Raw genomic sequence first — 21,296 nt, 5'->3', positions numbered from 1 at the left:
ACGTTAAAGTGAGTTAACCTAGATAATTGGACTTGATTATCTACAGTGTCAAATGTTCTCTTTAGGTCAATAAAAACAGCCAGTCTGTTTAATTAAACCGGGTTAACAGGATGCTGAGCTTTGCTGCTTATAATTGAAGACACTGGGTGCCCTTTCATCTTGAAAGCCTGGAGCAGACAAGGTTCACATTCTGCTTCTTTAATGTGTCAAAAGATGACCTTCATGCTAAACGTAACGAAGGACCAGATTGTGTCTGTGCCATAAGCGTGGACTGCAAGTATACTTACAAGTCTGTTAATGTTTTGCTGTACTTCATAATTAGATTAAAACATGTTTCTAAATGGGTTGTGTTGTTGTGCTGCCTGTGGACAGACGGCAGACCGATGTGCAGTGACTGCAGTCGTGGTGCATCTTTATTTAGACATGTGGTTGGGAGGAATTTTTCAGACATGCTGACATCTGGAGCGGAACCTAAATCACAGAAAACCAAATCCCATAAGGAGAGGAAGATTTACACAGTTATGCTGTACTGAATCTTATGTTTCTTGCACAGACTTTGAAGGCAAATAGTTTCATTAATTTACTGAGTAGGTTTGTCTTAAAGTCAAGTCAAGTCTGGGAGCATGCGCTGGTGCTGCACTTCATCACATCCATGACACCACTGAAGTGCCTTGGGTCATGGACGGCAACCACCCAGGCAAACAAAAGTCCATTCCCACATCTCTAAAATGACCACCTATCTGCTGCAGTCATGTGAAATGTGGGTGTGTCCTTGACTTTCTCCAACTACTGGGGTCCTCAACACTCAGGCACCTGTGTGCTGGATCCTGCACAGAGAAACAGGTCACATGGCCAAAATGTCAAAGCTGACACTCCCTCACAATGCAAGTGATACTCCTCATCTTAGTCTCTCTTAGTAACCCTTCATTTACTACAAAGTCACTCCAGCGATACCCAAGGATCATCTGGAGAGACCTGATACCAAACACATCCAGTCATTGCCTTAATTCACTGATAAGTGTCCAAGACTCACAAACATACAGGAAGACAGACAGCACCAGAACCCTGAATACTTAGATCTTTGTTTGTCTGCAAAGATATTGGCATAGCCAAACATCTCTGTCCACCATCCTCATGACTCTTTAGTAGAGAAGCTTGAATCTTCGACTGGACTGAGTTGCTTGATGCGAGGACGTTTTGCTTCAAATTGCAGAAGCTTCCACAGCTAAAATTCTTGCTCTGGTAGTCTGACTTCTGTCTTGACTCTTGTAGAGAAGAAAATACAGAAGCCAACATAAGCTGGCTTTTTTAAACCTAACCAGACCCCTCCTACCGAGAGGCCGACTGCTATAGGCTAGTGACTAAACAATAGCTCTAATTAGCACCTATTGTGCTCTAGTTAGCACCCTCCTAATGCCAGGGCAGCTGTCCCTCCTAAAGTTTGTTTAGGGGGAATTACTACAGGCAGATCCATGGTTGTGCAATGGGGTCTCCGGTATCCCCCATTGTGGCCAATCTGTACATGGAGCAAGTGGAGAAGACAGCCTTGACGTCTTTCACGGGCATCTCCCCCAGTCACTGGTTCAGATATGTCGATGACACATGGGTTAAAATCAAGCAACAGGAGGTTGAGGACTTTACAGAACACATCAACTCGGTGGAGTCCAATATCAAGTTCACACGTGATGATGCCAGAAACAACCATTTAGCCTTCTTGGACTGTGATGTTACGATTGGAGAGAACAGGCAGCTCCAGACAGGGGTTTACAGAAAACCCACTCACACTGACCAATATCTGCTCTTTGGCTCAAACCACCCCCTTGAACACAAGCTCGGGGTGATCAGGACTCTTCAACACAGAGCCCTACAGGTGCCCACAACTGCAGAGGGAAGGGCTAAAGAACAACAACTTGTACGGAAAGCCCTCACAGTATGTGGGTATCCACGATAGTCCCTGGACAAAGTGCAGAAGTCCCAGAAAACAAAGAGACCAGATAGACAGGAGACTGAGACAAGAAGAAGAGGAGTGTCTCTCCCTTATTTAGCAGGAGTAGGGGAAAAACTACAGAGGATCTTCAGACAGCACAAAATCCCAGTTTACTTTAAACCGGTTAACAGCTTGAGACAAAAATTAGTTCACCCTAAGGACAGGATCCCTAGATACAAACAGAGCAATGTAGTGTATTCTATCAGATGTCAGGAAAACTGTAATGAACACTACATAGGTGAGACTAAGCAACCTTTACACAAAAGGCTATACCAGCACCGCAGAGAGGGCGCAAATGGACCTCAGTCTGCAGTTCATCTCCACCTGAAAGACACTAACCACATGTTTGAGGTCAAGGAAGTTAAAATCTTAGCCAGAGAGAAGAAATGGTTTGAGAGAGGTGTCAAGGAAGCATTCTTTGTGAAACAGTTGAAACCCAGTCTTAACCGGGGAGGGGGTCTGAGACACACTTTATCCCCTGTTTACAATGGGGTACTCAGGTCAAAGCAGTTTCAGTCTTTTGTTCATGGTAATGAGTCATTCACGTCATCAGGAGAGTCGTCAAGACTGAAACTGCTTTGACCTGAGTACCCCATTGTAAATAGGGGATAAAGCGTGTCTCAGACCCCCTCCCCGGTTAAGGCTGGGTTTCAAACATTTTACAAAGAATGGCTCCTTGTCCCGTCTCTCAAACCATTTCTTCTCTCTGGCTAATATTTTAACTTCCTTGTCCTCAAATGTGTGGTTAGTGTCTTTAAGGTGGAGATGAACTGCAGACTGAGGTCCACTGGCACCTTAGGGTGAACTAATTTCTGTCTCAAGGTGTTAACCGGTTTAAAGTAAACTGGGATTTTGTGCTGTCTGAAGATCATCTGTAGTTTTTCCCCTACTCCTGCTAAATAAGGGAGAGACACTCTTCTTCTTGTCTCCGTGTCCTGTCTATCTGGTCTCTTTGTTCTCTGGGACTTTTGCACTTTGTCCAGGGACCATCGTGGTACCCACATACTGTGAGGGCTTTCCGGACAAGTTGTTGTTCTTTAGCCCTTCCCTCTGCAGTTGTGGGCACCTGTAGGGCTCTGTGTTGAAGCGTCCTGATCACCCCGAGCTTGTGTGAACACAAGCTCACGTCATCAGCAGAGTCGTCAAGGGAGCCATCAGGAGAGGGACAGCTGCCCTGTCATTAGGAGGATGCTAACTAGAGCACAATAGGTGCTAATTAGAGCTATAGTCACTAGCCTATAGCAGTCGGCCTCTCGGTAGGAGGGGTCTGGTTAGGTTTAAACCTCCAGCTTTTGTGACTTCTTGATTATTCTTCTCTACAAGAGTCAAGACAGAAGTCAGACCACCAGAGCAAGAATTTTAGCTGAGAAAGCTTCTGCGATTTGAAGCGAAACGTCCTCGCGTCAAGCAACCCAGTCCAGTCGAAGATTCAAGCTTCTCTACTCAGAGCGATAACTCAAAGCATCAACTCCTGCACACTGTTCAAAGAGCTGAATAACATTGTTCAATTAATCATATTCTTTGTTTTTAATTTGTAGTTTTTGCTTGTAATTGTTAAAACTTTTTTTTTTTTTTTACAAGGTTTACTTATATTTGTTTTTGTACTTTGACATTCATTCATTTTACTTTTGAATCTTTATAAGGATCATATCTGAAATAATTGTGCTACCCTCAGAAATCAGTTATGAATTTTATCTACTTGGAAATTCAGCAGCATAACTTTTATTATAACTTATATCTTATTTTACAGCTATGAATGTTTAACCCAAAAAAAAAAAAAAAATCCAATTATTTCATAAAATTAAATTAGCTACAATCTCGATCTCAACTCGAAAGTGACAAACGTCCAAATGATTTTATCAGTCACTATGATCAAAGTCTCTCTGTAACTTGTGATTGTTCTTTTCTCCCAGAAATTAAAAGATTAAAAACCTCTTACATGATTCCGAAAGTGAATAAAAACTTCTTTGACCTCAAAACCTGATTGTTTACTGGCGGTAGGGGGACATTTATTCCGTGGGACATCACATCCGGTTAGGCCGTCTGGGATAAAAAAAAAAAAAAAAATCGACGGAAACAAGAGGCAACAACAAAATATCCTCTCGTTTGAAGAGAGTTTAAAACCTCACTTACTCAGATTTAAAGTATCAAAGTATAAAGCGTCTGACTCGTGGCCTCACCTGGGGCTGTGAAGTCCTAGTCCCGTTTGGCAGCAGCCTCCTTTGAGCCTGTGGGCGTCTTGTCACCGCCCGCTGTTGAAGCGGTTATACCACTCATTCATTTGTGTTATGCTCATGGCATCATCGCCAAAAGCCTGCTGAATCTTGCGAATGGTTTCCGTCCAAGTGTCACCGAGCTTTTGGCAAAATTCGACACAAGTCATTTGCTCAAGTTCTTCTGTCATGTTCAATCGTTTAATAATAATAATAATAATATTTTTCTTATTAAACGAAAATCTGACAGTGTGATGAGGACGAGACATGGAACTCTCTAAAGACTTACTGCTCGTGACTGATGAGCTCTGTGGGCGGGAACCAAAAAATTCACACATGCGCAAGAAGGTTCTTCGTGTTTAATGGCGCTTGGCAACCAGTTTATATGGCGCATTACCGCCACCAACTGGACTGGAGTGTTAGTCAGGATCCTATGAAGGTTTCTCCTATTGCCTTCTCCTATGATATGTGGTGTGTCAATTTTAGATAAAAAAAAAAAATAAAAATAAAAATGTAACAATCGTTTTATTAGAAAATGTCTTAATAATGAATTATTCCTTGGACTGCAATGTAGAAATGATATTCTATCAAAATTTGATAAAAAGACTATTTCCAAACTTAGAACAATGTATTTGTCCTTTCCTATAGCTCCAAAAATTAAAGAAACACACTTCAAAATTATGAACAATATTTACCCATCTAAAGAATTACCAAGGTTACGTTTTAACATTCAAGAAAATAACTGTTCATTTTGCCTTACAAATGTTGAAACTACGGACCATTTATTTTTCTACTGCATTGTGGTGCAATCCATTTGGACAGAATTACTTAATTGGGTCAAAACACTATTTCCCAATTAATTTTACAAGAGATAATATTACTTTTGGTTTTCTGAGTAAGAATAAGAAAGAAGAACTCTGTATTAATGTAATTTTATGTCTTGCCAAATTTTGTATCCACAAAAGCAAATGTCAAAAATGTCCCCCTATATTTTACTACTTCAAGAATGACTTTGACCTCTACATGAAATCTTTGGAACATATGAAGCAACCAAAAGCCATGAAACTCTTCTCTTATTTTTTTTGCAGTTGTTGAGCAATGATCTTTGAACCAAAAACTTCATGACCTTATCTGTGAGCTATTTCTAAAGTCTACGAACTCTTCCCCATGAACTTTGAACTTTCTCTAAAGACTATGAATTATCAAAACTATGAACTTTTCCCTGTGAACTTTTTTTTTTCTAAAGACTATGAACTATCCCCCTTGCACTATTATTTGCTGAATTTACCAAAAATTATTTGCACTTCTTGTTTCCTGTGACTGTAATTGTAATTATGTACCAAGTTGTGCCTTGTTTGTTTTATTGCATTTGGCATATTTTCAATAATTTTTTTTTTTTTTTAAAAACCTGCACAAGGTTTCCTGAACTGGCAGGCTTTAACCGATTTAATTTAACCAGGTTAGTTCCATTTAGACTGAGATCTCTTTTGCGAGGGAGACCTGGACAATTATAAAGTTTTCAGTTCACCTAACCTGCATGTCTTTGGATGTGGGAGGAAACCGGCACACCCAGAGGAAACCCATACAAACACGGGGAGAACATGCAAACTCCACACAGAAAGGCCGAAGGTGGGAATCAATCCCATGACCTTCTCATTGTGAGGCAACAATGCTGTGTTGCCCACTCCCCAAAACCAATAGGAAAGACTACAGGGCTGTGCTCAATCCTCTGCACATCTGCCCCAGGAACTTTGATTCATGGCTTAGTGGTTAGCACTGTTGACTCACTGCAAGAAGCTTGTGGGTTCGCTTCCCGCCTGGTCCTTTCTGTGTGGAGTTTGCATGTTCTCCCTGTGTTCAAGTGGGTTCCCTCCGGGTTCTCCGGCTTCCTCCCACATCCAAAGACATGCAGGTTGGGTGAACTGGAAACTTTAAATTGTGTGTGACCCTGCAACAGGCTGGTGTCCTGTCGGACCTGTCCAGCGTGCCCCCGCCTCATGCCTTGTGACTGCTGGGATAGGCTCCAGGCCACACTGCCCCCCCACACACACACAAACACACACACCCACAATGACCCTTAATTGGAGAAAGCAAGTAGAAATGCAGTTGTGCTCAAAAGTTTACATATCCTGGCAGATTTTTTTTTTGTCTTGTTTTGTTTTGGCCATTTTTCAGAGAATATGAAAGTTTTTTTCCCCACTCATGGTTGTGTGAAGCCATTTATTGTGAAACAACTGTTTGCTCTTTTAAAATCATAATGACAACAGAAACTACCCAAATGACCCTGATCAAAAGTTTACATACACCTGTTCTTAATACCGTGTGTTGCCCCCTTTAACATCAACGACTCCTTGAAATCATTTGTGATCATTGTGGATGAGGCTCTCTGATGGTAAAGCTGCCACTGAATATGTCTTTGACTTTATTTACATAAATTACAAAGAAATACAAACAGTATGGCACTCTATGGTAAATCTGCATGGAGTAGACAGTTCTCAAAAAGTGAGTGAATGAGCAAATTCAATTCAAATTCCACCAAGAAGCACAAATAAATATTCTCTATCCATCAGGGTGAATGATCAAAAATATGGTAGGACAAAATAACAAAAACATCTTTAAATACAATACAGTCCTGCAACCAGTGCGTCCAGGTAATAGATCATGAAATTCATGCAGACACTTGGATGGGATTGAACTGGATACAACAAGGTTGTGACCACTGCACCACACTGTAACAGGCCTACAGTCTCTAATGCCCAGCATCTCTGCAGGCGGAGATTTAGCAGCATCAAACTACTTTTTGTGTGCTTCAATCATCAAAAATGTACACAATGGACACAATTTAGTTTGTAATCAGTAACAGTTGTGGACCTTTTATTGTGCAGTTAGTAGTTTTTCCCTGTACTGGCCTGAATCACAGATTTGGAGGCAGTGATGGCAGTAACGCATTACTGCCGTTAGTAAGTAATGTGTTACTTAGTAACCGTTACTAGAATCTAACCACTTTTTTTTTTAGTAACGAGTAATCTAATGCGTTAATCTTTCCAAATCAGTAATCAGATTAAACGTAGTTCTCCAAGTCACTGTGCGTTACTATTATTTTTGCATTGTGGGTCGATAGCAGCATTAAACTTGGTCCGTGGGCAAGAGGTCGGGGTTCGACTGAACTGCCCACTTTAAGCGAACTGTGAGCTTTTCATCCGTGATTTTCTGCAGCAGCTACAACTCGTCCTCACCTCAAAGTGCGGTGACAACAGCACACCTGCACTGAGCTTTACAAAGACATTTTTATGTTTTTTTCTCCTTTATTTAGAATTCTGAGCTGAGCCGCTCTGTATCTGCTCGCTAAAAACAGCTGATCCTCCGCGATGAGTCAACAACTAACACTATTTTCCACTCAAATGCACCTAAACTCTCTTTCTGAGGACCACATGATGTGAAAACGCAATAAAACTTTCGTACCTGTAAACCTGGTCATGTTTTCTACATAAATAAATGTTATCCATTCTTTGTGCTCAGACGCCAAAGCAGGGGCGAATCCAGATGGAATAGGGGCGTGGGGCAAGGATGTGCCCCCCCCCCAACACCCCTAGATTAAAGGTCCAGTTTTGAAGCCTTTTTTTTTTACTACAACTACTAATACTACTCATAATAATTTTGACAAGTAAAATGTTTATAGAGAATTTAAATGTTAGAAAAATGTCAGAAAGAATTTAATAGCTACATTTATAAACAATGTCGGCTAGAAATTGCACGTTTTACTGTTACAGTGCTGTCAACAGTTAAATATGAGGTCAAGAAAGAGGTCTTTATTTTACTTTTTATGAAACAAGTATTTATTTTCATTGAAGTCAAGAAAGGGTGACTATAAAGTGAGTTTTGGCAAAACAAGTATCATTATCATGTTGAGGTGGCAGAGGGTTGTTGTCGACAGCTGGGAAAAGTAACTAAAAAAGTAACTAGTAATCTAACTTAGTTACTTTTACAAGTGAGTAATCAGTAAAGTAACTAAGTTACTTTTTCAAGGAGTAATCAGTAATCAGTAAATGGATTACTCTTTCAAAGTAACTGTGGCAACACTGTTTGGGGGCATAACATCCGCACCCACCTATAACTCCTTCAGTCACCTGGATGTTTTTGTACACATTTAAGTGTTAGTTAGATGGTTGGGGGGGGGGGGCGAGAGAGACCCAATGGGATACAAACAGAATAGTTTTAGTGATTATATTTATTATATATTTTATGTATATTATTACATATTATATATAATATAGTGATTAGTTATAGTGATTTGGGAATGTCTCAGGATCCCCCAGGAAAAGTTACAGGACTTGGCCAAGGATATACAAGCTGGATAAGTGGTAGAGAATGAATGAATGGTTTTGACTGTGCTGACTGTATGATCTCCAAAATAAAGGTCACCAAGGTCATGTCCATGTCCACTGGATTCTGTGACGTTCCCTTGTAACGCAGTAACTAAGCATGACAGATGGTGCAAATTATTCCTTTTTAAACCCCGATTAGCGCAACCAATAATTTGCATCTTTTTTGCCCAAAATTGAAGTAATTTTAACTTTTGAGCCCTGTACAAACTAAAATTGACGTTTGCCACCATTTTTGCTGTTTTTAACCACATAACTCTATAACATTCAGTCATAGTTAGTCCAAACTACCTTTTTGGAATCTTTATGAACAGACAAATAATGTAGTATACCTGTTAAGATGACTACAGCTTTCTTAAATACTGACCCCTGCCTTGCCTACAGTAGTGTTCAGAATAATAGTAGTGCTATGTGACTAAAAAGATTAATTCAGGCTTTGAGTATATTTCTTATTGTTACATGGGAAACAAGGTACCAGTAGATTCAGTAGATTCTCACAAATCCAACAAGACCAAGCGTTCATGATATGCACACTCTTAAGGCTATGAAATTGGGCTATTAGTAAAAAAAAGTAGAAAAGGGGGTGTTCGCAATAATAGTGTGGCATTCAGTCAGTGAGTTCATCAATTTTGTGGAACAAACAGGTGTGAATCAGGTGTCCCCTATTTAAGGATGAAGCCAGCACCTGTTGAACATGCTTTTCTCTTTGAAAGCCTGAGGAAAATGGGATGTTCAAGACATTGTTCAGAAGAACAGCGTAGTTTGATTAAAAAGTTGATTGGAGAGGGGAAAACTTATACGCAGGTGCAAAAAATTATAGGCTGTTCATCTACAATGATCTCCAATGCTTTAAAATGGACAAAAAAAAAAAAAAAAAAAACAGAGACGTGTGGAAGAAAACGGAAAACAACCATCAAAATGCATAGAAGAATAACCAGAATGGCAAAGGCTCACTCATTGATCAGCTCCAGTCTGGAGTTACCTGTAAGTGCTCTGACAGTCAGAAGACACCTGTGTGAAGCTAATTTATTTGGAAGAATCCCCCACAAAGTCCCTCTGTTAAATAAAAGACATGCAGAAGAGGTTACAATTTGCCAAAGAACACATCAACTGGCCTAAAGAGAAATGGAGGAATATTTTGTGGACTGATGAGAGTAAAATAGTTCTTTTTGGGTCCAAGGGCCGCAAACAGTTTGTGAGACGACCCCCAAACTCTGAATTCAAGCCACAGTTCACAGTGAAGACAGTGAAGCATGGTGGTGCAAGCATCATGATATGGGCATGTTGCTCCTACTATGGTGTTGGGCCTATATATCGCATACCAGGTATCATGGATCAGTTTGGATATGTCAAAATACTTTAAGAGGTCATGTTGCCTTATGCTGAAGAGGACATGCCCTTGAAATGGGTGTTTCAACAAGACAATGACCCCAAGTACACTAGCAAACGAGCAAAATCTTGGTTCCAAACCAGCAAAATTAATGCCTCGCAGATGTGAAGAAATCATGAAAAACTGTGGTTATACAACTAAATACTAGTTTAGTGATTCACAGGATTGCTAAAAAAGCAGTTTGAACGTAATAGTTTTGAGTTTGTAGCTTCAGCAGATGCTACAACCCCTGGCAAAAATTATGGAATCACCGGCCTCGGAGGATGTTCATTCAGTTGTTTAATTTTGTAGAAAAAAAAGCAGATCACAGACATGACACAAAACTAAAGTCATTTCAAATGGCAACTTTCTGGCTTTAAGAAACACTATAAGAAATCAGGAAAAACAATTGTGGCAGTCAGTAACGGTTACTTTTTTAGACCAAGCAGAGGGAAAAAAATATGGAATCACTCAATTCTGAGGAAAAAATTATGGAGTCACCCTGTAAATTTTCATCCCTAAAACTAACACCTGCATCAAATCAGATCTGCTCGTTAGTCTGCATCTAAAAAGGAGTGATCACACCTTGGAGAGCTGTTGCACCAAGTGGACTGACATGAATCATGGCTCCAACACGAGAGATGTCAATTGAAACAAAGGAGAGGATTATCAAACTTCTTAAAGAGGGTAAATCATCACGTAATGTTGCAAAAGATGTTGGTTGTTCACAGTCAGCTGTGTCTAAACTCTGGACCAAATACAAACAACATGGGAAGGTTGTTAAAGGCAAACATACTGGTAGACCAATGAAGACATCAAAGCATCAAGACAGAAAACTTAAAGCAATATGTCTCAAAAATCAAAAATGCACAACAAAACAAATGAGGAACGAATGGGAGGAAACTGGAGTCAACGTCTGTGACCGAACTGTAAGAAACCGCCTAAAGAAAATGGGATTTATATACAGAAAAGCTAAACGAAAGCCATCATTAACACCTAAACAGAAAAAAACAAGGTTACAATGGGCTAAGGAAAAGCAACCGTGGACTGTGGATGACTGGATGAAAGTCATATTCAGTGATGAATCTCGAATCTGCATTGGGCAAGGTGATGATGCTGGAACTTTTGTTTGGTGCCGTTCCAATGAGATTTATAAAGATGACTGCCTGAAGAGAACATGTAAATTTCCACAGTCGTTGATGATATGGGGCTGCATGTCAGGTAAAGGCACTGGGGAGATGACTGTCATTACATCATCAATAAATGCACAAGTTTACTTAATATTTTGGACACTTTTCTTATCCCATCAATTGAAAGGATGTTTGGGGATGATGAAATCATTTTTCAAGATGATAATGCATCTTGCCATAGAGCAAAAACTGTGAAAACATTCCTTGCAAAAAGACACATAGGGTCAATGTCATGGCCTGCAAATAGTCCAGCTCTTAATCCAATTGAAAATCTTTGGTGGAAGTTGAAGAAAATGGTCCATGACAAGGCTCCAACCTGCAAAGCTGATCTGGCAACAGCAATCAGAGAAAGTTGGAGCCAGATTGATGAAGAGTACTGTTTGTCACTCATTAAGTCCATGCCTCAGAGACTGCAAGCTGTTATAAAAGCCAGAGGTGGTGCAACAAAATACTAGTGATGTGTTGGAGCGTTCTTTTGTTTTTCATGATTCCATAATTTTTTCCTCAGAATTGATTCCATATTTTTTTCCCTCTGCTTGGTCTGAAAAAATTACTGTTACTGACTGCCACAATTTTTTTTTCCTGATTTCTTATAGTGTTTCTTAAAGCCAGAAAGTTGCCATTTGAAATGACTTTAGTTTTGTGTCATGTTTGCGATCTGCTTTTTTTCTACAAAATTAAACAACTGAATGAACATCCTCCGAGGCCGGTGATTCCATAATTATTGCCAGGGGTTGTACTACTATTGTGAACACCCCCTTTTCTACTTTTTTTTTTTTTTACTAATAGCCCAATTTCATAGCCTTAAGAGTGTGCATATCATGAATGCTTGGTCTTGTTGGATTAAAAAAAAAAAAAAAACACCAACGCACACACACACTGGAGAGAAACCATACTGTGACCAATGTGGGAGAGCTTTCCAGTCTTCATCAACCTTAAAAAGACACAGACTAATACACATGGGAAATAAACCATTCACCTGTGACCAATGTGGGACCTGTTTCCGTCATCAAGGTGCATATAAGAATCACCGCCATACTCACAATGGAGACACAACGTACACCTGTGACCAGTGTGGGAAGAGATTGCGTTCATTGCCTTCTCTGAAGTATCACCAGCGTATCCACACTGGGGAGAAACCATACCAGTGTCAGCACTGCATGAAAAGTTTCATTTTATCATCCAGTCTCTCTAAACAGGAACACATCCACACTGGGAACAAACATTACTGGTGTGGAAAGTGTAAAAGAAGCTTGTCCAATTTGGGTCACTGGAAGACACAGAGATTGTCAAAGATGAGGAATAGGTGCTCCTTTAAGGACATATTCAAGCTGGAGTGGTAGAATATTTGATTTAATCACTGATTTGGTGATATCAAAATGAAGATGTGATTCTCAGTTTTTTGTAGCTTTTCTTGGAACTGACTGAAGTAATTCCTTTTCTGCTGCATAGTCCATGAGCCAAGTAGGTTTTTGGTCTCACTAAAGGTGACTGAACAATACTTACAACCCAGCTTCAGTAGCTACGTACAGTAGTGTTCAGAATAATAGTAGTGCTATGTGAATAAAAAGATTAATCCAGGTTTTGAGTATATTTCTTATTGTTACATGGGAAACAAGGTACCAGTAGATTCAGTAGATTCTCACAAATCCAACAAGACCAAGCATTCATGATATGCACACTCTTAAGGCTATGAAATTGGGCTATTAATAAAAAAAAAGTAGAAAAGGGGGTGTTCACAATAATAGTAGTGTGGCATTCGGTCAGTGAGTTTGTCAATTTTGTGGAACAAACAGGTGTGAATCAGGTGTCCCCTATTTAAGGATGAAGCCAGCACCTGTTGAACATGCTTTTCTCTTTGAAAGCCTGAGGACAATGGGACGTTCAAGACATTGTTCAGAAGAACAGCGTAGTTTGATTAAAAAGTTGATTGGAGAGGGGAAAACTTATACGCAGGTGCAAAAAATTATAGGCTGTTCATCTACAATGATCTCCAATGCTTTAAAATGGACAAAAAACCCAGAGACGTGTGGAAGAAAACAGAAAACCATCAAAATGCATAGAAGAATAACCAGAATGGCAAAGGCTCACCGATTGATCAGCTCCAGGATGATCAAAGACAGTCTGGAGTTACCTGTAAGTGCTGTGACAGTTAGAAGACGCCTGTGTGAAGCCAATTTATTTGCAAGAATCCCCCGCAAAGTCCCTCTGTTAAATAAAAGACGTGCAGAAGAGGTTACAATTTGCCAAATCACAACAAACAGTTGCCCCAAGGTGCTTTATATTGTAAGGCAAGGCCATACAATAATTACGGAAAAACCCCAACAGTCGAAATGACCCCCTGTGAGCAAGCACTTGGCGACAGTGGGAAGGAAAAACTCCCTCTTAACAGGAAGAAACCTCCAGCAGAACCAGGCTCAGGGAGGGGCAGTCTTCTGCTGGGACTGGTTGGGGCTGAGGGAGAGAACCAGGAAAAAGACATGCTGTGGAAGGGAGCAGAGATCAATCACTAATGATTAAATGCAGAGTGGTGCATACAGAGCAAAAAGAGAAAGAAACACTCAGTGCATCATGGGAACCCCCCAGCAGTCTATGTCTATAGCAGCATAACTAAGGGATGGTTCAGGGTCACCTGATCCAGCCCTAACTTTAAGCTTTAGCAAAAAGGAAAGTTTTAAGCCTAATCTTAAAAGTAGAGAGGGTCTCTGTCTCCCTGATCTGAATTGGGAGCTGGTTCCACAGGAGAGGAGCCTGATAGCTGAAGGCTCTGCCTCCCATTCTACTCTTAAAAACCCTAGGAACTACAAGTAAGCCTGCAGTCTGAGAGCGAAGCGCTCTATTGGGGTGATATGGTACTATGAGGTCCCTAAGATAAGATGGGACCTGATTATTCAAAACCTTATACAACCCCTGGCAATAATTATGGAATCACCGGCCTCGGAGGATGTTCATTCTGTTGTTTAATTTTGTAGAAAAAAAGCAGATCACAGACATGACACAAAACTAAAGTCATTTCAAATGGCAACTTTCTGGCTTTAAGAAACACTATAAGAAATCAAGAAAAAAAGATTGTGGCAGTCAGTAACGGTTACTTTTTTAGACCAAGCAGAGGAAAAAAATATGGAATCACTCAATTCTGAGGAAAAAATTATGGAATCACCCTGTAAATTTTCATCTCCCAAATTAACACCTGCATCAAATCAGATCTGCTCATTGACATTGACCCTATGTGTCTTTTTGCAAGGAATGTTTTTGCAGTTTTTGCTCTATGGCAAGATGCATTATCATCTTGAAAAATGATTTCATCATCCCCAAACATCCTTTCAATTGTCCAAAATATCAACATAAACTTGTGCATTTATTGATGATGTAATGACAGCCATCTCCCCAGTGCCTTTACCTGACATGCAGCCCCATATCATCAATGACTGTGGAAATTTACATGTTCTCTTCAGGCAGTCATCTTTATAAATCTCATTGGAAAGGCACCAAACAAAAGTTCCAGCATCATCACCTTGCCCAATGCAGATTCGAGATTCATCACTGAATATGACTTTCATCCAGTCATCCACAGTCCACAATTGCTTTTCCTTAGCCCATTGTAACCTTATTTTTTTCTGTTTAGGTGTTAATGATGCCTTTCATTTAGCTTTTCTGTATGTAAATCCCATTTCCTTCAGGCGGTTTCTTACAGTTCGGTCACAGACGTTGACTCCAGTTTCCTCCCATTTGTTCCTCATTTGTTTTGTTGTACATTTTTCAATTTTTGAGACATATTGCTTTAAGTTTTCTGTCTTGACGCTTTGATGTCTTCCTTGGTCTACCAGTATGTTTGCCTTTAACAACCTTCCCATGTTGTTTGTATTTGGTCCAGAGTTTAGACACAGCTGACTGAACAACCAACATCTTTTGCAACATTTCGTGATGATTTACTCTCTTTTAAGAGTTTGATAATCCTCTCCTTTGTTTCAATTGACATCTCTCGTGTTGGAGCCATGATTCATGTCAGTCCACTTGGTGCAACAGCTCTCCAAGGTGTGTTCACTCCTTTTTAGATGCAGACTAACGAGCAGATCTGACATGATGCAGGTGTTAGTTTTGGGGATGAAAATTTACAGGGCGATTCCATAATTTTTTCCTCAGAATTGAGTGATTCCATATTTTTTTCCTCTGCTTGGTCTAAAAAAGTAACCGTTACTGACTGCCACAATCTTTTTTCTTGATTTCTTATAGTGTTTCTTAAAGCCAGAAAGTTGTCATTTGAAATGACTTTAGTTTTGTGTCATGTCTGTGATCTGCTTTTTTTCTACAAAATTAAACAACTGAATGAACATCCTCCGAGGCCGGTGATTCCATAATTTTTGCCAGGGGTTGTAGGTAAGAAGAAGAATTTTAAATTCTATTCTAGAATTAACAGGAAGCCAATGAAGAGAGGCCAATATGGGTGAGATATGCTCTCTCCTTCTAGTCTCTGTCAGTACTCTAGCTGTAGCATTTTTAATTAACTGAAGGCTTTTCAGGGAACTTTTAGGACAACCTGATAATAATGAATTACAATAGTCCAGCCTAGAGGAAATAAATGCATGAATTAGTTTTTCAGCATCACTCTGAGACAAGACCTTTCTAATTTTAGAGATATTGCACAAATGCAAAAAAGCAGTCCTACATATTTGTTTAATATGCACATTGAATGACATATCCTGATCAAAAATGACTCCAAGATTTCTCACAGTATTACTAGAGGTCAGGGTAATGCCATCCAGAGTAAGGATCTGGTTAGACACCATGTTTCTAAGATTTGTGGGGCCAAGTACAATAACTTCAGTTTTATCTGCGTTTAAAAGCAGGAAATTAGAGGTCATCCATGTCTTTATGTCTGTACGACAATCCTGCAGTTTAGCTAATTGGTGTGTGTCCTCTGGCTTCATGGATAGATAAAGCTGGGTATCATCTGCATAACAATGAAAATTTAAGCAATGCTGTCTAATAATACTGCCTAAGGGAAACATGTATAAAGTGAATAAAATTGGTCCTAGCACAGAACCTTGTGGAACTCCATAATTAACCTTAGTCTGTGAAGAAGATTCCCTCAGGCCATAAGAAGATCATTTGTAACCTTCACTAATACTATTTCTGTACTATAATGAATTCTAAAACCTGACTGAAACTCTTCAAATAGACCATTCCTCTGCAGATGATCAGTTAGCTGTTTTACAACTACCCTTTCAAGAATTTTTGAGAGAAAAGGAAGGTTGGAGATTGGCCTATAATTAGCTAAGATAGCTGGGTCAAGTGATGGCTTTTTAAGTAATGGTTTAATTACTGCCACCTTAAAAGCCTGTGGTACATAGCCAACTAATAAAGATAGATTGATCATATTTAAGATCGAAGCATTAAATAATGGTACGGCTTCCTTGAGCAGCCTGGTAGGAATGGGGTCTAATAGACATGTTGATGGTTTGGATGAAGTAACTAATGAAAATAACTCAGACAGAACAATCAGAGAGAAAGAGTCTAACCAAATACCGGCATCACTGACAGCAGCCAAAGATAACGATACGTCTTTGGGATGGTTATGAGTAATTTTTTCTCTAATAGTTAAAATTTTATTAGCAAAGAAAGTCATGAAGTCATTACTAGTTAAAGGAATACTCGGCTCAATAGAGCTCTGACTCTTTGTCAGCCTGGCTACAGTGCTGAAAAGAAACCTGGGGTTGTTCTTATTTTCTTCAATTAGTGATGAGTAGTAAGATGTCCTAGCTTTACGGAGGGCTTTTTTTATAGAGCAACAGACTCTTTTTCCAGGCTAAGTGAAGATCTTCTAAATTAGTGAGACGCCATTTCCTCTCCAACTTACGGGTTATCTGCTTTAAGCTGCGAGTTTGTGAGTTATACCACGGAGTCAGGCACTTCTGATTTAAAGCTCTCTTTTTCAGAGGAGCTACAGCATCCAAAGTTGTCTTCAATGAGGATGTAAAACTATTGACGAGATACTCTATCTCACTTACAGAGTTTAGGTAGCTACTCTGCACTGTGTTGGTATATGGCATTAGAGAACATAAAGAAGGAATCATATCCTTAAACCTAGTTACAGCGCTTTCTGAAAGACTTCTAGTGTAATGAAACTTGTTCCCCACTGCTGGGTAGTCCATCAGAGTAAATGTAAATGTTATTAAGAAATGATCAGACAGAAGGGAGTTTTCAGGGAATACTGTTAAGTCTTCAATTTCCATACCATAAGTCAGAACAAGATCTAAGATATGATTAAAATGGTGGGTGGGCTCATTTACATTTTGAGCAAAGCCAATTGAGTCTAATAATAGATTAAATGCAGTGTTGAGGCTGTCATTCTCAGCATCTGTGTGGATGTTAAAATCGCCCTCTATAATTATCTTATCTGAGCTAAGCACTAAGTCAGACAAAAGGTCTGAAAATTCACAGAGAAACTCACAGTAACGACCAGGTGGATGATAGATAACAAATAAAACTGGTTTTTGGGACTTCCAATTTGGATGGACAAGACTAAGAGTCAAGCTTTCAAATGAATTAAAGCTCTGTCTGGGTTTTTGATTAATTAATAAGCTGGAATGGAAGATTGCTGCTAATCCTCCACCCCGGCCCGTGCTACGAGCATTCTGACAGTGTGACTCGGGGGTGTTGACTCATTTAAACTAACATATTCATCCTGCTGTAACCAGGTTTCTGTAAGGCAGAATAAATCAATATGTTGATCAATTATTATATCATTTACTAACAGGGACTTAGAAGAGAGAGACCTAATGTTTAATAGACCACATTTAACTGTTTTAGTCTGTGGTGCAGTTGAAGGTGCTATATTATTTTTTCTTTTTTACTTTTTATGCTTAAATAGATTTTTGCTGGTTATTGGTGGTCTGGGAGCAGGCACCGTCTCTACGGGGATGGGGTAATGAGGGGATGGCAGGGGGAGAGAAGCTGCAGAGAGGTGTGTAAGACTACAACTCTGCTTTCTGGTCCCAACCCTGGAGAGTCACAATTTGGAGGATTTAATAAAATTGGCCAGATTTCTAGAAATGAGAGCTGCTCCATCCAAAGTGGGATGGATGCCGTCTCTCCTAACAAGACCAGGTTTTCCCCAGAACCTTTGCCAATTATCTATGAAGCCAACCTCATTTTTTGGACACCACTCAGACAGCCAGCAATTCAGGGAGAACATGCAGCTAAACATGTCACTCCTGGTCCGATTGGGGAGGGGCCCAGAGAAAACTACAGAGTCCGACATTGTTTTTGCAAAGTTACACACCTATTCAATATTAATTTTAGTGACCTCCGATTGGCGTAACCAGGTGTCATTACTGACGACGTGAATTACAATTTTACCAAATTTACGCTTAGCCTTAACCAGCAGTTTCAAATTTCCTTCAATGTCGCCTGCTCTGGCCCCCGGAAGACAATTGACTATGGTTGCTGGTGTCGCTAACTTCACATTTCTCAAAACAGAGTTGCCAATAACCAGAGTTTGTTCCTCGGCGGGTGTGTCGCCGAGTGGGGAAAAAACGGTTAGAAATGTGAACGGGTTGGCGGTGTACACGGGGCTTCTGTTTAGAACTACGCTTCCTCCTCACAGTCACCCAGTCGGCCTGCTTTCCCGGCTGCTCGGGATCTGCCAGAGGGAAACTAACGGCGGCTAAGCTACCTTGGTCCGCACTGACTACAGGGGCCTGGCTAGCAATAGAATTTTCCACGGTGCGGAGCAGAGTCTCCAATTCGCCCAGCCTGGCCTCCAAAGCTACGAATAAGCTACACTTATTACAAGTACCATTACTGCTAAAGGAGGCCGAGGAATAACTAAACATTTCACACCCAGAGCAGAAAAGTGCGGGAGAGACAGGAGAAGCCACCATGCTAAACCGGCTAAGAGCTAGTAGCTGCGCTAAGCTAGCGGATTCCTAAAAACACACAAAGTGATTAATGTGTAAATAATGTAGTTAAGGCACGTGAAAATTACACTGTGAAACAAATCATTATCTAGTTATCTAAATCAATCTAACTGCGCAGATTAAACAGCTAACAGATACAGCAAAACACCACTGTGCTCCGGAACAGGAAGTGATACAATCCCGCAGTGATAGCCAACCACCAGTAGAGATCATCACAGAGTAGAGATGAATGAAAGAACACATCAACTGGCCTAAAGAGAAATAGAGGAATACTTTGTGTACTGATGAGAGTAAAATTGTTCTTTTTGGGTCCAAGGGCCGCAGACAGTTTGTGAGACGACCCCCAAACTCTGAGTTCAAGCCACAGTTCACAGTGAAGACAGTGAAGCATGCTGGTGCAAGCATCATGATATGGGCATGTTTCTCCTACTATGGTGTTGGGCCTATATATCGCATACCAGGTATCATGGATCAGTTTGGATATGTCAAAATACTTGAAGAGGTCATGTTGCCTTATGCTGAAGAGGACATGCCCTTGAAATGGGTGTTTCAACAAGACAATGACCCCAAGCACACTAGTAAACAAGCAAAATCTTGGTTCCAAACCAACTAAATTAATGCCTCGCAGATGTGAAGAAATCAAGAAAAACTGTGGTTATACAACTAAATACTAGTTTAGTGATTCACAGGATTTCTAAAAAAAGCAGTTTGAACGTAATAGTTTTGAGTTTGTAGTGTCAACAGCAGATGCTACTATTATTGTGAACACCCCCTTTTCTACTTTTTTTTTTACTAATAGCCCAATTTCATAGCCTTAAGAGTGTGCATATCATGAATGCTTGGTCTTGTTGGATTTGTGAGAATCTACAGAACCTACTGGTACCTTGTTTCCCATGTAACAATAAGAAATATACTCAAAACCTGGATTAATCTTTTTAGTCACATAGCACTACTATTATTCTGAACACTATTGTACCTCCACTGATCTTTCCAGCTATTTTGTTGGAGCAGCAAGACAAGCTACACATATAAACGACAAGTACCGGCCTGGCTCGGTTCAGCCATAGCATACTCGCGGCACATCTGATGTGCTGGTTAAAAACACTGATCTGTATACAACACTGGGTCACTCATTGGGCAATATTTTTGAAGCAAACCGGCCGCCATATTACCACTCGCATGTGTCGCTTCTGAATGCTCTTTTCTATTGATCTTTAACCAGGCGCATGCAACTTTATTCTTTCTCGATTTTGTAAAAAAAAAAAAAAAAAGGCTTCATGTGCAGCTATAAACTGCATAAATTGCCAGTTCAACGGCCGTGGATGAACACAAAACTTATGTAAACTTTGATTCAAGAATCATAATATTTAGAACTGAGTATTTGTCAAAGTGAGATATAAAGAAAGGAAATAAATCAAATAGCTAATCATGGCAGACATAGATTAGGAGGGATGAAGGTTACATTATCTGGAGAACAAAAATAAGGAAATGAGAGTATCAGCTCAGTTATTACTCCAAACTGTTGACATTCTAAGAAGCCGTCTGTGCGGTCTGCATAACTTGCGAGTGGTAAGATGGCCACCCGTTTGCTGCAGCGGTTTGTACAGAGTTTGTGGGCCAATGAGATATCCAGTGTTTTACTAAATTGTTATAAACAAAGAACACTTGAAAAATGGAGGCCTAAAAATTCAGCAAATCCTCAAGGTAAAAAAATCTTTATTTTTCGTTTGGTTTTTAAATAAGACTAGAGGTCTCAAACTTGTTCCAGAAAGGACCGAGAGGGTGCAGGTTTTCTTTGCAACCACCCACTCCACCAAGTGATTTCAGTGATTAACATCACTTTGAGCAAATGGAATCAGTTAATCAGTGAAATCACTGGAGTGGGGAGTTGCAAAGAAAACCTGCACCCTCTCGGTCCTTTCTGGAATGAGTTTGAGACCTCTGAATAAGACCCTTCACACATTTGTAAAACGATCTCTGGAACCAGAACCAACTGGGCTCAGGACTGTAAATGAGACGGTGCAGCCGCAGTAAAACTGTCATTAACACAACTTCACAATTCTCAATAACGTCTGGTGTGGACAACGTGCCGTTAGAACGGTTTCGTGTGCAGCCTGTCGGCCGCGTACTTGAAGGAGTGTTTGAGAAACGACCAATCCTCTGCTGTCAGTGCTTTTGTTTGTCTGGAGGTGAAGGTTCTGTGTTTTCAGCTGCACAGACAGACGATGAACTAAAC

The 21,296-nt window shown here is 40.1% G+C and overlaps 1 protein-coding gene across 2 annotated transcripts in view; it reads right to left on the bottom strand.

Moving 5' to 3' along the window:
• LOC117529030 (zinc finger protein 708-like) overlaps positions 1–21,296 on the bottom strand; it is a 56,975-nt gene that overhangs the window by 7,005 nt on the left and 28,674 nt on the right. The window contains exon 1 of one of the 2 annotated variants that reach the window (XM_034191827.1): positions 4,168–4,474. The exons of the other annotated variant lie outside the window; for it this stretch is intronic. The gene's annotated coding sequence lies outside the window, so the exon portion shown is untranslated. Of the gene's footprint in view, positions 1–4,167; positions 4,475–21,296 lie in introns of those variants that run through there. 2 annotated transcript variants of the gene reach the window in all.

Source organism: Thalassophryne amazonica, chromosome 1 (genome assembly GCF_902500255.1).
Source record: "Thalassophryne amazonica chromosome 1, fThaAma1.1, whole genome shotgun sequence".
NCBI classification, from domain to species: domain Eukaryota; kingdom Metazoa; phylum Chordata; class Actinopteri; order Batrachoidiformes; family Batrachoididae; genus Thalassophryne; species Thalassophryne amazonica.
The sequence above is the reverse complement of the archived record's forward strand: the minus strand, read 5'-3'. Positions and strand labels throughout refer to the sequence as shown.